An 11129-nucleotide genomic window follows, 5' to 3' on the forward strand; every position below is an offset into this window, starting at 1 on the left:
GGGGCTCATTGTTAAGCAAGGTAAGTCATTCTGTGAGGCTGGGCATTAGATGGTTTTCTACATTTAAGACAGGAAATTACCTTAATATATTTTTTGCTGTTAAGTTTGGCCCTTGATTTGTTAGCTGCTGTACATATTAAACAAGCTAAAATAAAATATAGCATAAAAAAATGAGATATAGAAATAAGACAAAAGAATAACAGAACAAGCAGCAATCTAGATAAGTATCTGAGTTTATCCAGACCATACGGAAGCTGTGAATTGTAAGCAGGCAGCTGGAAGACAAAATGGTAGTAATTTTAGAAGTTTTGTTTGAGTTTATGAAAGTAAGTGAGAATATACTTATAGGCCAAGTACATGTGGATGAGGGAAGCTGAATCACTGGCAAATCAGAGTCAGGAAGAAAGAGGTGGATGTGGAGGTCAGGACTGGGATGTGAATATTTTGTTTGTTATTGCCTGGGAGATGAATATGTTGTCTAATGCATAAGGAGATGGAAAGGTGAAGAAAGGCCACAGGCATATTAGTTATTTGCAAATTGGACCATGTCTCCCCTCCCTCTGCCCAATTTCAGCCATTGTGTGGAGCAGGCAGTGTACATGCTGCATCCATCCATCTTCATAATAGCTGGGTTAAATTGCACAATCTTTAGGAATATCACTTGCAGGCAGCTCTTGTTGCTGCTCCCAGCCTCTGTCCAGTAATCTGTGGTTCCAAGGGCTGGGCACATTTTGAAACTGTGGTGAGACAGAAAGTATTTGTATGGTGCTGTTCCTCTCACCTTTATATTCTATTATTCTGCTAAATCACTGCTTTGTAAGTAAGCATTCCTCTAGGACTGGTAATTCAAGATCTTGTAATTCAACATGACTAGAGCGTGGTTCTTCGTACCTGTAGGAAGTGAGGAATCTTTCCACTCAGATTTTGCTTATATCCTTGGGGAGAGCTTCCACTCTGAAAACTCCAGCTTTGTACATACAGAGCTTCCCAGTGGTTTGGTTTCTGAAGACATCTTGCTTGCAGTGGAAAATTGCACTATGCTAGAAGGAAGCTTTGAAAACCTGCAATAGTTAACATGAAATTAGGTACATAAGGTGACCAGATAAGCACAGACCATTAGATGTGATAGTCAGTGTATAATTTTTTTTGTACACTGAATGAAAGGTCCGAGTGAATTTCTGAAGTGCTGCAATTCCTCAGGACCACAGCCTAATTGGATGTTGTTTTGCATTGCTGGGCAGCCCTTCAGTGTAATTGCCTCTTCCCTCCCAAAGCCTGAACATCTGGATTTATGGCGACAAAAGCAATCCAGCAAGAAAGGGAATGAGAAATGGTACCCCTGTGGATTAGAAGAGATACTAGATATAGTCTGAGTTACAGCACATGCAAGACACTCTCTGGCATCCCCCAACTGTCCCATCCCTCAGTAACAGTTCCACTGCTGCTCTCCTCTGTTGGGAGCTGCTGCTCACAAGGATGGCTGCTCAGCCAGAACATCTCTTGGAGCTCCTCTGCCATCATCTAAATGGTGACATCAGCCACTTACAGTAGGAACTACTGATAACAGCTTCTACCATTTTGCCCTAATATCAATATATTAATTACCTTTCTGTGTTTCAGGTACATGTAGGTTAATTTTCACCTGCCACTGCCACTGCTCTTGGAATAACATACAACCCATGTGTTACAAGATATAAAAACTCTAAAGCTGAAGGGGATGCAGCAGAAACTGAGGTGACCACTGTCTCCTCCTGGGAAAATTATGAATTTTGGTGTCTCCTGAAGGAGCTGTATGTACCCTACTCACACATCTGTACCTCTGCCTGAAATGCCTGCTAATGCTCTGTGCAGTCAGGGTTAGGGGTGTAGATGTGTAGGTAGGCAGATATGTGTTCTTCACTGCTCCTTCTGATTAACACAGGAGGAGGCTATGCTAGAGGGGCTTCCCAGGGCACAGTCTGGCTTGATGGAGGCTTTTAAAAAACATCTAATTTTATTCAGTTCCCGGAACTGAGCTGATGCTGGTCACTGTCATCATGCCAGGCCCAGGAGGACCTGAACTGTGTCCATATTTACTAGTGACATTCTTCTGACTGCTTCCCATTGTGGAACAGAGGATATAAAGGGTGAATGAGCAGATAGCAAAAATCTCCAGGCATGCAAATAAAGGGGGAGGTATGCATTTTTTCAAAAAACATTTATTTTTGGTATGTAAAAAGAAGGGTCCTTTGTTCAGGGTATTTCTCACCCAGAGTTGCACCTTGGAGAAAAGCAAGAGCTAGTCCTCCTATTGTTACTAGTGATTAAGAATTCCCACAGGAATTCTGTGTATCTTTGACATGAGCTCATTCCTTTGTGTGCTGGCTGCCTCCATCCCCATCAACGAGGCTTTCTCTGTCTCTCTCTTCTCCCACTGCCTTCTCCCTACCAACTTGAAACAGCATCCTTTGAATAATCTTTGTTGACACAAGCTGTCTTAGTTGTAGATGTTGCAGGGGTTGGGAAGGTTCCTCAAGCAAAGAAAATTCAGTCCTTGGGGTCATGGAAACCAGCCAGGAATTTCTGCTCTCCCATTCCCAGGGGCATGAAGAGCCCGCAGAGGAAAACCAAAGGTGACCATTTCCTCAGTTTAAATGTCATTGACCTGAATTGCAGATGTTTTCCAAGACTTTTTAAGATAAAGAGAACAGTTCTGGAAATATAACTGGTGTCTTTACAGAGGATCATTTCAAATTATAGAATCCTATAAAACAATAGAGGAGACTTCTATTTAAAAAGAAGAAAGAATCATCACTGTCTTTTTCAAGCTTCAGAGCCTTTTATTAATCTTGATACACCTGATACATATGTGCAACTTGTTCATTGAGGTAGCTGGATATTAATTGCCAGATATTATTTCTTGAAAGTATGAACACAGAACAAGATAGTCTAAAATGTTAGCTATGTGTTTATAGGATCACTGAGGATAGTGTGTTACTCAGAAGGGGAGAGGAGGTGACAGTGGGACTAAAGCTGCCTCTTTTCTCTAAGGGTGATATCTTAACAGCTCTCATGGGAGGAAGGACATGTTCAACCTAATAGGATAATGGAATAATATGTTGAACATATCAGCTTTGACACAGACCATCTGGTGGCTGTAGACACAAATAACCTAAGGAAAACAAATTTGAAATGTTTCAGGAAATGGCTATATGCATGCAGCACAGTGAGGGGGGTTGGAGGGTGCCTGTGTGTAGAAGGAAAGAGATAAAAGACCCTCTCTTTGGCTGTGGGAAGAGTGTCTCACTTGTTCCTGGAAAGGACTACATTCTGTCCTTAATGATATTTGGGCTATAAATTTAGTACTGTCGTCTCCTCTGGACCCACAGAACTCTGCACTGTGAGGTTGGACCAAAGGTTTCCTATGGAGTTGAGCTGGTAAACAGAAAAATCCCCAAAGCCAAACAAAGAATCTTCCTACAGTTGGAAATCTTTCTTACTGTTGGAAACTTGCTCAGAAATTGTTGGTATGGTAACTATTGCTCAGCAGGAAAATTATCTCCACCAGTAGGTCATCCACAATCTCTTCCCTTCCTTCTTTCTACTGCCTTTGTGTTTCTAACACATCCTGTCTTCTCATCTCTGTCCAGCTGGTTTAAATTCCAGCGACTTGTGTGTCGCTCAAGTCATGTGTTGTGTCTTGAGGCACCACGTGAGTCTGTTCGGTGTGTACAACCTGGCTGGCACATTTCAGCATGTTGTGTGACCACCATAATGTGGTGACCCAGAGGCATCACTCTCATCACTCTGGGTTCCCTCTGCTGTCGCTGGGAACGAGTCACCAATGACAGTACCAGTGACATAAACTGCTAGTGAGCCTTTCAAAGATGCCGAGAGTACCCAAGATCTTGCAGAGGAAAATCAATCCTTGCAGATCTCCTCTTGCCTTGGTGCACAGGTGCTGTCTCTCATTTGGAAGTTCTCGGTTTGTGCCATTACAAATCTGCAGACATTTGTATGAGCTCAGGAAGGACAGCAGAATGTGTTACACTCTTCATAAATACACCTTTCTTCTTCCTCATGTGCCAGCAGCATGTTAGCAGCAAGCATCACTTTCCTGTGCAGGAATGGCTTCGATAAAAGGTACGCTAATAAGATATACTCCATTGACGAGTTATTTCTGGCACAGACAGAACTGGAAGGAAGTCAGCATTACAACAGACACTCTTTGGCCTGGGAAGGTCTGAGAACCCTTTCAGCACTTGGCTCAGAAATGGATCTTTTCCTTTTATCTAAGAGACATTTTCTTTCCTGTTAAGTTAATTAAACTTCTGTTTTGTCTTCCTCATGCCCTTTTGCCAGCATCTAGGCTGTTCATGAAGACACCAGTTCAATAACCATCATTTAGAGTGTCAAGCTGATGTTACTACTGTTTGTTTGCCAAGTGCAGCTGCAGCCATCTGCCCAATCCCACATGTTGCTCTGAGCCAGAGATATAGGCCTTTACTACATAAGTGTGCTGCTGAGGCCTCACAGCATCCCTTCCATGAGTTGTCCTTAAAAGATGGCAAGTTTTGTTGTCTTCCTACCTCTCTGAAAAAAGGGCTTGTTTACACTGAACAACTGATTTGGGTTGCAGTGGAGTCTGCAGGTCAATGACATATTACTTCTGGTTAGCACCCTGTATTGTCAGTAATATCACAGATATTCTCACTGTGGAACAAGAGTATGATAGTCAAAAATAAATTCTACAGCAGATCAGGTTATTCTCAAGCAGAAGTTTCCAGGCTGGGTGACAGCATAAGTCCCTGTGTATAAAACCTCTGAAATCCTGAGAGACTGTGTCTGGGTGTCAGGGGTATGGATCAATTCATTGGGCAAATTCAGCTGAAGGGTTGAAGCCCCTTTGCCACTTAGCACAAAACTGTGCTCCCACATCAAGGTGCAGCAAACAGATCCCACAGATGCTACCTTTCTTCTTCCCTTTCCTGCCACTGAAATCACTCTGCAGGTCTAGTTCTTTGTGGTCAGCAGGAGCTGTGAGTTGAATGGCTTTGGTGAGAGACCAATGAGGAAGTATTTTCATATGGAGAATGTCCTAGTTTTGGGCCAGCCTGTGCAACCTGCACTGGAGGTCCTTTTATACAGGGCCTGTATGAGAGATCTAACACATTTTCCCTAATAATTCTAGTGGTGGGGAGGGTCTCATCCTCTGTGAGGGAGAGCCTTACTGTAATTTCCTCAATCTCAGCATGAATGCCTTCCCAGAAAAGCAAGGTGTTGACTGTTAGTGGATGTTGCTGTTCCTTTTGTGCTATCAGGTGTGAAACTAAAGATTAATGTAGCACTGTATTGACTGCTCTGTGCAGGTTTTGACCTGCCCAAAAAATATTCAGTGCCTATCCTAAAAGTTACCTATTTGGTGTTCAGTTCAGTGGGCAAGCTCTAGAAACAAACTTCTTCAAGGTCCTCGTTGAATGGCTTTGAATACAAGCAAACCCCAAACCATACAATTAAGAGCCAGGACAGTGTACTGAATCATTTAATACCACTTTGCCACTGACCAAGCTATCAATCAAAGCTCTCACCTAGAAAATAATGGGTCTTGGGGCCATCTAATTAGCTCTCCTGGAAAAATTTGCAGGTTTTTTGCACAGAATAATTTTTCAATTACTTTTTTGCCCTTAAGGGCAAAGAAGGCTCCTGTATTCCACATTTGGTTTTAACTTAGATGGCTCTGAGGTAGCTGTTTGGGTTTACATTACAATCAGATCTTTTATGCGGGGTTAAATCACTGAAAATTTCCTTTTCAGAATTTCAGACAAGCTCCCATTCCTTTCAATATATCTCTATCAAAAGCATTTCCAAAGTTCATGCAATTCACATAGAGCTTCCACTCAGAGGGGAACTCCTTGAGGATTTTGAAGTTAGCCCTGTGATAAATTCAAGCCCATCTTTTTCAAAATCAGATCAATCCATTCCAAATTAGATGTTTGCTAATTCCATTATCTAAAATATTCTTGACAGGAATTGGGCAGTATAGAAATGTCATGTTCCAGACTCTTCCTCATCTCTCCAGCTCTTACACTTTGAAATACCCAGTTCCTGCAAGGATTGAAACAAAAGATCTTTCTCCTTCTGTGAGGGGAGGGACATCTTCCTCTTCCCAGATTATACCTAAAATTCCTTCATTTTGGTATAGACTACCCACTTTGATGAAGGAATAGAACACTATTTATAGTGGCGCTTAAAACCAGGCTTCCTGAACCCGTGGAAAACAAATGTGCCAGATTTTAGTCTTTTGTTCTTTTAATAAACTGTCCGTGAGATTCTTCCCCTCCCCTCCTTTCCTGCTGGTTTACTTGCATTCTTATATGTTCAGTGTTTTTCTCTTCTGTCTTTGTTCCAGTTTATCAGCAATTTACACACAGTTGTTTCCCAGACTCCATGATTTCAACAGCAAAAATAACACTGACCTTTTGAGCCCATGAGGAATATTGTTGGTGGTAATTTAGCAGAAAGTTACAGTAATGAACAAGAACTCTGCTCTTAAATGTTAGATGACTAAATGTGTTTTATGAGACTTCATTACTTCTTTCATGCACTTCCTGTGCACCAGGGAGACAGCCGTATTCCAGGGGAGGATGAAGTTTTTAATTGGCAAAGAAGCCAATTGGTGAATCTCTTCTGCTTTAAAGATACATTTTCAGGTGTGATTCAGTCAAAGCAATCAAGAAAAATGTTTCTAGCTAGGAAGACAACAGCACTAACAACAGAAGGGATCTTCCAAAGATATATTAACTCCGAAAACTGTGAGCTGGGCTTTTCCTGTGGGAGGGAGGGGAGAAACTTAGATTTCACTGCCCAGATTTGGGACTGCCTGGGGACTGCTTTGGCCCCAGGCATGCCTGAGAGCAGACAAAGTGTATTGTCAACAATAAACTTCCTCAGTTTTCAGCCACTTCCCCTCACCCAGCCTTCAGAAAAGCAGGAAGCCAAAAGCAGAGGACACAAAGCCAACTAGATGAGGTTTATAGTTTGGCTCTGCTGCTCTATAGGTGCTTCTAGCTATGGCTGTTGCAGAGTTCACAGGTAAGACAGATACTCTAAATGCAGGCTGGAATTTTCCATCTATATCAAAATCCTCAACTTCACTTTGTCTTAACTTTACATACAGACCCATTTCTAAAAGTGGTAACAGTGCTTGTAAGGTTTTAAGTAGAATTAGGAAGACAGCTTTATCTGCAAAGGCAAAAAACCCAACCCCCAAAAGCCTCACGAGTGTTAAATGTTATTAAGCAAGAGGTCACGGTACAAAGGAGTGACTTTAAAACAAAGAATTTTGGTTTTCCTGCATCACAGCACCCTTAAACCAAAGCAGGAGAGACCAGGAAGGTTACCAACTCCCCCTTCTTTTAGCTGTGTGTTAAGGAGCCTGAAGCAAGTGATTTATCTTCCCACTATATTTTAGGCCTTCTCCTCTCCTACACTTCTATTATGCTAATTCCCCTTCACTGCCTGTCTCTTGTATTTGAAATGTTTTGAATCGGGTGTGTTTCAAGATAATTGTGTTATATTTCCACATGAAGCAAGGGAATTTGTATTTGAGGTGAAGCAATGTAAAGACCTGATTGCAGTAGGATTCAGTACTTTATTTTGTGGCCACTGGAAAAGGACACTGTAGAAGATAAATTTAAAGGGTATTGCAGCATTTAAAAAGCAAGCTTAGACAGAGCACCTTTGCAGGACACATCTGTGTCCACCCAAATCCCTTGACAGGTGTTAATGACCAGCAGCATGACACTGGGGATATCTGAGGCAGCTACTGGATTAGGTTCATGAGATAACAATTTATTTAGCTGCTCTGGGGAGCTCTGTGTGGCCGATTTCAAGGACTGACAGGCGAAGAAAGTGTCAGAAACATGAAACACGTGATGAGAGTAGCACAGTTTGAAAGAAGCAGGGTGTTTCAGAGGGAGTACATATACCTGCTCCTGCCTTAGGAAGGACAGACAGAAATGCTGCCTCTAATCCTGCCTACAAGCACTGATTTGTGATGCTGTTCACTTTCCTCCTATCTTGGGCTACAGTGGAAATACTTTGTTTGTTTAAATCTTTTCTTAGATCTTTCCCAATTTTAGCCTGAACTCCAGATATTTGGCTCTTAAAACTCATTCTCCAGGGTGCTTCTGACTAATGCCAGGGTGCTATTGTGGGGTTTTACAGGAACCCTTGGGAACAGTCTTGCAGCACAGAGTTGTGGGACAGCACTACCAAAGCCCAGCTTTGGCTCTGTGATGGTGCCTGTGCAATGCAGGGTTCAGCACAAAAACACACGAGAACTGTTTCTGAACAGATTGCACTGTGCAGTCCTGACTTCTACACCCGACTTTATGGCCCACCCTGACAAAGGGCAACAGAGATGAAAAGCATGTGCACTTCAGAATGATTTTGCAGGAATTTTCCCTCGTTTTAAAGTGCTTTTGTTCCATAAAATACTTGTTTTCCTCTAAATCAGTTACTACAGTCTGGGTTCATAATAAAAGGTTCAGCTGTTTCCCAAAACAATTACTTGGTCCACATAATGCAGAACTGGGAAGAAATTTAAATACAGAGCTTTCAAGAAGTAAGAATCAGAACTGGGATCTGGATTCAAGCATCCTACTTAAGGGATAATTGCAATGACTAAGGTAGAACATTCAGACTTAAATCCAAGCCCTCTAATATGCTTTGTCTGGGATATGGAAGGCATCTTCCTTTATTAGGTTACTTTCCTGCTCAACATTAACATTTCGTGCTTTGAAGGTTTATTGTGTTGGCTGGAGTTATACCTTTATATACACGCAGTCCCTATGGAATAAACTGGTCTCCTTTCATCATTATTAGCAATTCTAGGCTTGTCATTTCCTATTCATGCAATCTGGACCTCACCACGTTGTTGCAGGATGGTTGATACGGTGAACAGGAAATGTTCTATTTTTTCAGGTCTCCACTGTTCCTAAGTATTCTTTTCAGGGGCTTCAGTTTTATTGCCACGAAGTCCATTTCCTACATGTAGTACAATTTACTAAATTACAAATAAACAAGGCACCAATAGAGAAGTCAGTGAAAGTTCACACTAAGAATAGAACTTAAAGAGGAAAGTTCAGTTATGTGACCTTCTTCAGGAGCTGGGTACAAAATAGACCTGCTGTTTTTCCCTTTAATTTGCAGTTCAGGCAGAAAAGAACTTGAACAGTTCCCAGAGAAACCCAGGCCCTTCTGTTTGTTTCTCTGAATCCTCCAGAAATGCTTTATCTGTTGACATCCTGGCTATGCTGATATGAAAATGAAATTACTTGGCCTCCTCATTTCCCCCCTATATTGTCAGCGGATTTTTTCATTGATCTCCATCCCTGCAATGTTTAAAGATCTGCCAGCCATGAACAGAACAAAATGTTACAGATAGGTACCTTTAAAATTGGCCATTAAAGAAAATTAGGATCATCAGATGAAAAATCTAATGTATGTATCAGTCACTGCATATTATTGCCCTTCAGAGAAACATGTTTGGGAAAGAGAAGTAATTTCACTGAAAATTTTTTTTGTTAAAAAGGGTGAATTAGAGAGAAAGAATCACGCATCTCCAAATGAAGCCAGACTACTGCTGGACACTTTCTGCCTAAAGTTAAATATTAGACACTCTCTCCCTGACATTCTTTTTTTATTTAGTCTAAAAGGCTTAATATTTAACTCAAAATACCTAACAACTGCAAATACTAAGTGCTGAAAGTTGTTACATCCTCCAGCAGATACATAAAGCAGTGCTCAAACCCAGTGGGATCTATTTAGAGATGTGTAACCATCCCTGGACTCCGTGTTCCACCTGAATGAGGAACCCGGTTGCTAGGTTGTGAATTTCTGTGTGTTTTGAAGCAGAAGTCACAGCCAGGGGTTCAGTGGGAATCACTGCTTCAAACGGGGTGTCTGCCTTGTACCTGCAGAAGGAAATGTCCTCTGTTTGATGCACTTTTATTTTGTCCCAGATGTCTTAATTGGTTTAATCCTTTATCTGACATTAAGTCTAGTTTGGGGATGGATTTCCAATTATAATAGGCATCAAAATCCATGTTAAAGTTATTTATTACTGGCTCCTGTTCAGAGTTTTACTGCAACTTCAATGGACACACACACACATCCATGAGAACCACTGCCATTTTATGACCTATTTCTAAGCCTTTTTGTTGGAAATGTATCATTAGAAAAATCTCATAATGATGCTCTGCTTGTAGATGAACTGTGTTTGAAGCACAAGAGGTGGTCTAGAAGTGGCAAAAAGCCAGGAAAAGCCACATTCCCTGGACATTCCTTTGGCTGCATGGATGGAACCAGGGCTGGTGATCTTTTCCCTTTTTCCTTTCTTTCCTTTCCCTTTCCTTTCTCTTTTTTCCTTTTCCCCTTCCTTTCATTTTCCCTTTCCTTTCCCTCTTTTTTCCTTTTCCCTTTCCTTTCTCTTTTTTCCTTTTCCCCTTCCTTTTTTTTCCTTTTCCCCTTCCTTTCCTTTCATTTTCCCTTTCCTTTCCCTTTCTCTTTTTTCCCTTTCCTTTCCCTTTTTTCCTTTTATTTTCCCTTTCCTTTCCCTTTTTTCCTTTTCCCTTTCCTTTCCCTTTTTTCCTTTTCCCTTTCCTTTTATTTTCCCTTTCCTATCCTTTTCTCTTTTTTCCTTTTCCCTTTCCTTTCCCTTTTTTCCTTTTCCCTTCCCTTCCCTTCCCTTCCCTTCCCTTCCCTTCCCTTCCCTTCCCTTCCCTTCCCTTCCCTTCCCTTCCCTTCCCCTCCCCTCTTTTTCTCATATATTAGGTCAGGCACCATCATAACGGATTTCCACGCCAAGTGACTTTTTGTGGGCTCTCCGACTTTCGTGGTTCCTTTCGACCACGAGCATTTACGAGTCCGGGCCGATCCGTGTCCCTTGGCGGCCGCACTCGCTGCCGGAGCCGTGAGGGCCCGGCCGGAGCCCGCGGTGCCCTCAGGGCCGAGCGGGGCCGGGGCCACGGCCGGGCCCATCCCGCCAAAACCCGTGAGGGGAGCGGGGCGTGGCCGACGGGGCGGCCTGGGGCAAAGTCCAGGGGCCCCCCGGGCGGCTGAGGGGCTGCGCGCGCTCGGCCTCCGCC

This window comes from Cinclus cinclus, chromosome 17 (assembly GCF_963662255.1).
Source record: "Cinclus cinclus chromosome 17, bCinCin1.1, whole genome shotgun sequence".
Taxonomy (NCBI): Eukaryota; Metazoa; Chordata; class Aves; order Passeriformes; family Cinclidae; genus Cinclus; species Cinclus cinclus.